The 6,000-nt window shown below is 36.4% G+C and overlaps 1 pseudogene; it reads right to left on the reverse strand.

Moving 5' to 3' along the window:
- LOC114035461 overlaps positions 1–4,575 on the reverse strand; it is a 28,313-nt pseudogene extending 23,738 nt beyond the window's left edge.
- Positions 4,576–6,000: the final 1,425 nt, after the last annotated feature.

Genomic DNA, 6,000 nt, shown 5'->3' on the forward strand with positions numbered 1-6,000 from the left:
GAAATCTATTTTACATGATAGCACATACATAACCTCTATCAAATTGCCTGCCATTTTCAGAAGAGGGGAGAGAAGGAGAGAGGGAGAAAAATTTGGAACTCAAAATATCGTACAAACGAATGCTAAAAATTGTCTTGACATGTAATTTAGAAAAAATAAAATACTATTAAAAACAAAACAAAAAATAAAATAGATTTAACCAAAAGTGAAAAACAGAGAAACTACATTGAGTCAGCAATATTATTCAATATTGTTTTAGACCATTTAAAATACCCAGACAGCATGAAATACCTGAGCATATATCTGCCAAAACAGACACCAAAATGATGTGAACATAAACATAGAACACTTTTTATACAAATAAACTCAGATCTAAGTAATTCAAGTAATATTTATTGCTCATGGGTAGGTAAAATCAATATATATTTTTTTTAAATTACAGTTTTACCTGATTAATCTATTTGTTCAGTGTCATCCCAATTAATTGAAAAAATATTATACTGAGTTAGAAAAAAATAATAACAAAGTTCATTTAAGAGTAAAAGGTCAGGAACTTCAAAGAAACCAGGAAAAAGGATGTAAAGGAAATATATTCAGTAGTATCAGACCTTAAACTGTATTATAAAGGAGAGCATTGTTGAAGTGTATAAAAGGATAATTTTGACATTTTAAATAATATTTTCTTGTATAAATGAAACTTTTGTAGCCAAGAATAGAAGGAATGCAGAAAATTGGGGAAAGATTTTAATAGGCAATCTCTCAAATAGGATGTGATTGGATTGGAATATTGCTGTGGTGTAGAAAATGATGAGCACATTGATTTAGAAAAACATGGAAAGAGTTGGATCTACACACACACACACACACACACATTTATGTTTAATTGTACTCTTCTTTAGGGTGGACTGGAGGGGAAAGAATAAAGTAAAAAGTGCACAGCAGAGAACAAAAGAAACTCGGCAAGGAAGCAAAGAAAAGCTGGACAGCTTTGAAAAAATGTGCAGTATACATTATATAGGTTTTCTTGAAATGGAAATTTATTGTTCTATATTGAATCCTCTCTTGTGGTCTGCTGGGTACATGGCAATGTTTTTTTTCTCACTTTGTATCTAAGTTTAAAATAAAAATAAATATTTTTGCACATATAGCTCCTTTTCCTTTTTGTTTTGGTTTTTTTTTTTTGTCACTTTTGGGATGCAGACCTCTGAGTAGTGGTATTGCTAGGTAAAGAGCATGCATAGTTTCATAACCTTTGGGGCATAGTTCCAAACTGTTCTACAGAATGGTTGAATCAACTCACAACTCCACCAATAGTACACCAATGTCTCATTTTTCCCACATCCACTCCAACATTTGTCATTTTCCTTTTCTGTCCTATTATCCAATCTAATAGGTATGAGGCAGTACCTCAGAATTGTTTTAATTTGCATTCCTCCAATCAGTAGTGAGTTAGAGTGTTTTTTTCATATGGCTATAGATAGCTTTGATTACTTCATCTGAAAACTGTTTATGTCTTTTGATCATTTATCATTTGGGGAATGGCTCTTATTTTTATAAATTTGATTCAGTTCTCTACATGTTTGAGAAATGAGGCCTTTATCAGAGAAATTTGCTTCAAATTTTTTTTTAGAGTTACTATTGCTAACTGTATTTATCTCCATCCTGTTTTTCCTATTTATTCCATTCTCTCTTTTCTTCCACCCTATCCCTTTTTAAAAGTGTTTTGCTTCTGACTACCTCCTTCCCCCAATCTGCCTTCATTTCTATCACCTACCTCACTTCTCTCATCCTCTTCCCCTTCTACTTTTCCATAGGGTAAGATAGATTTCTATAACCAAATAAGTATGTATGTTATTCTCCCTTTGAGGCAATTCTGATGAGAGTAAGGTTAACTCACTCTCCCTCTTCTCCCCCCTCTTCCCTTTTACTGTAAAAGCTTTTTCTTGTCACTTTTATGTGAGATAATTTATTTCATTCTACCTCTCCCTTTCCCTTTTTCCTAATACATTCCTTGCTCACTCCTTAATTTAATTTTTTTTTAAATATCATCCCTTCATATTCAACTCACATCTGTGTCCTTTGTCTGTATCTACTCCTTCTAACTGCACTAATAATGAGAACGTTCTTATGAGTTACAAGTATCATTTTCCTATGTAGGAATTTAAACAGTTTAACATTACTAAGTCCGTTTTGATTTCCCTTTTGTGTTCACCTTTTTGTGCTTCTCTTGAGTCTTGTATTTGAAAGTCAAATTTTCTATTTAGCTCTGGTCTTTTCATCAAGAACGCTTGATAATCCTCTATTTCATTGAATGTTCATTTTTTCCCCTGAAGGATTATACTCAGTTTTTCTGGATAGATGATTCTTGGTTGTAATCCCAGCTCCTTTGCCCTCTAGAATATCATATTCCAAGCCATCTGATCCTTTAATATAGAAGCCGCTAATTCTTGTGCTATCCTGACTGTAGCTCCGCAATACTTTAATTGTTACTTTCTGGATGCTTGCAATAGTTTCTCCTTGATCTGGGAACTCTGGAATTTGGCTATAATATTTCTGGGAGTTTTCATTTGGGGATCTCTTTCAGGAGGTGATCTGTGAATTCTTTCCATTTCTATTTTACCCTCTGGTTCTAGACTATCAAAGCAGTTTTCCTTGATAATTTCTTGAAAGATTATATATAGGATCTTTCTTTGATCATGACTTTCAGGTAGTCATCCAATATTTCTCACATCATACCTCCTGGATCTATTTTCCAGGTCAATTTTTTTTTTCAATGAGGTATTATTTCACGTTGTCTTCTATTTTTTCATGATTTTGGTTTTCTTTTATTGTTTCTTGACTTCTCAAAGTGGTTTGCTTCCATTTGTTCAATTCTCATTTTTAAGGAATTAATTTCTTCAGTGAACTTTTGTACCTCCTTTTCCGTTTAGCCAATTCTACTGTTTAAGGAGATTTTTTCTTCAGTGAATTTTTGTGCCTCTTTTTCCATTTGGACATTTGTGCTTTTTAAGGTATTCTCCTCATTGGATTTTTGGCCTAGTCTGTTTGTTTGTTTGTTTGGTTTTTGGCTGAGTGTTTTATAAGGTGTTATTTTTACTATTTGGCCTAGTCTGTTTTTTAAAGTGCTATTTTCCTCAGTATTTTTTTGTGTGTCTACTTTACCAAGCTGTTGACTTATTTTTCATGTTTTTCTTGCATCGCTCTCATTTCTCTTCCCAATTTTTCCTCTACTTCTTTTACTTGATTTTCAAAACCCTTTTGGAGCTCTTTCATTGCCTGAGACCAATTCATATTTTTCTTGGAGGCTTTGGATGTAGGAACTTTGATTTTGTTAGCTTCTTCTGAGTTTATGTTTCAATCTTCCTTGTCACCATAGTAACTTTTTATGGTCAGAATTTTTTTCTGTTGTTTGATCATTTTCCCAACTTATGACTTTGGCTTTTAACTCTTGTTAAAATAGAGCCCTGCTTCCAAGGCGGAGGGTGCACTGTCCCAAGCTTCAGAGGTTTTGTGCAGTTGATTTCAGAGATACTTCTAGGGACCTGTAAGTTTTCAATTCTTCCAAGGTGGTATGATCTAAGGAGAGGTGTGTTTACTACTCTCCTTGCCTGTGCTCTGAAGTGTGAGTGACCACAAACACTCTTTGCTGTCTTGGAACCATGGGGAGGGTCCCTGTTCTACTGTGGCCCCAAGCTGTGGTGTGCTGATGTGCCTCCTTACCCTGGGACTGCCATCCAGGACTGTGACCCTGATCCAAGTATGGGCAAAGCAATGGCATCCTGCCCTCAATGCCAGCAAAGAGACTCTTGTTATCTCCTTCTGACTAGTTGTTTGACCCCCTTACCAGCTGTGGGCTGAGAGCTCTGCAAGCAGCTACTGCTGGTGTCGATTCAGTGGCTCCTAAAGTCTGCTTCTAGTCTGCTGTGCTGGCATGGCCTGTGCTGGACTGTGCTCCACTCTCGGTGTGACAAATGTGACAGACCTTTCCTGCTGACCTTGTAAGTTGTCTTTGGCTGGAAAGTTATTTCACCCCGTCCTTTTGTAGGTTCTGCTGCTCTGGGAATTATTTTGTGGCATTATTTAAAGGTGTTTGGAGGGGCTTTGGGTGAACTCAGGTGAGTTGCTGCCTTTTTTCTGCCATCTTCGATCTGCTAGCCTCTGATCTTTCAAGGAAGATCATTCTGTTCTTAGATAAATCTAATTCTACAGTAGTTTTCCCCCTACATTATGCCTCTACCTTATCCTCTATACAATTTCTGCCCATTGATTCTAGTTTTGTCTTCTGGGGACATGCAGAACTAGTCCAATTCTTCTTTTACTCAAATATTTGAAGACAAGTATTGCATCCCCTTAGGTCTTCTCCCAATTAAACATCCCCTGTTCCTTCAACCAGCCAGTCAATAAGCATTTATTAATGCTTATTGTGCACCAGGCACTGTGCTTAGTGCTGGGGATACAAAGGCAAAATTCAATTCAATTCAATAAACATTTAGTAAGTACCTACTATGTGCCAGACACTGTGTTAAGTACTAAGGATATAAAGAGAGGCAAAAGACATTCCCCTGGAAATCCCATCTTTCCTGAGGTACTCTCACATTTGCAGTTTCATGTACAATCATCTTTTTATTATGCTATATTATGGAAATACTTGTATTTTTCCATAAATTAAGAATTAAAAAAAGAGATAATCCTTGCTCAGAGGGCCCATAGTTTAATAAGGGAGACATTATGTATGAACAAGATATTTACAGGACAAATTAGAGATAATAGAAAGAAACCATGACTAGATGTGCCAAATTAATATGACACAATTTGCCTTCAGTTTCTGAATATTTGTTTTGTACATCCACAGCAAACAATATTTTACACACTGAAACTCTTTCCAATAATCAACACTCCAGTAACTTCCTGAGGCACATTTAAATTTCAAGAAAAATGGATGTGTTGTCACAAATATATTCTGAATACAAATATGGTAATTAATTATGCTGACCAATTGATGTTTATTTAATGTGTGAAACCTCCTCCAGAAGGGAGGACCATTAGAATTTGGAGTTTTTCATTCATCTCTTGATGCAAGGAAATATTGTTTGGTTTAGTACTAGGGTAGGGGGACTAAAAGGGGAACTCATAAGAAAAAAGAGAGAACTTACCTAGAAGACAGATGGGGCCAGCACTTACCCCAATGGCCCAGGAAAGAGAAGAAAAGATTTCTGAGGGCTAAATACTGTGGCCTAGAGGATCAGGAACTGGTACCATAGATTTGGCAGCAGTGAAAGATATAGTTTTTCCCTTCTCCAGGAAAGGAAGAAAGATGAGTGGGTATGGCTAAATAGGTATAGACTGCTGAGGTGGAGGGTGGCTGATCAAGAACAGAACTCCTTCTATTTCCCACCTCTTCAGCTGTTTACAAGAAGAGCTTGTCCCTAATAATGTTCCATTATTCTGTTATGAACTGTGTTAAATATTTGTGGTTGACCCAGGCATGGGCATATTTTCTTATGTCCATTGGATACTAACACAGTGAAGTTCTAGGGACCACACAGGTTATAAAGACCTTTCCTGGCATAGACCTGGTATGCCAACTCTAACCTATTGTTAGAATCTCTCCCTCTCTAAATTAGGGCATAATGATGAGCTATTCATATGTTGTATAACTCCACTTGGGTGCCTAACTCACTAAGAGCAGTTGGTTTCTCATGTTCAGCAATAATACTTCATGTTACATGTGCCAAGTCAGCATATATACCAAACTACATAACCATTTCTACCCTTGATACACTTTATGTCTGAATGATCACATTCAACTATTGACAGTTGTAGGCACATCATATTAAGACATTGAATTGAAAATTTCTCTGTTTGCTCTCCACAAAATTTATATTCCTTTGGGCAGAGTACCTACAGGTAAGGGTATGATTCCCTATGTAGACAGAGGGAGAGGAGGGAAAAGAGGGAGGGAGGGATGGAGGGAAGAAGGGAAGGAAGGAAGGAAGGAAG

The sequence above is a fragment of the Vombatus ursinus genome, unplaced genomic scaffold (assembly GCF_900497805.2).
Source record: "Vombatus ursinus unplaced genomic scaffold, bare-nosed wombat genome assembly UNPS02009205.1, whole genome shotgun sequence".
NCBI lineage: Eukaryota > Metazoa > Chordata > Mammalia > Diprotodontia > Vombatidae > Vombatus > Vombatus ursinus.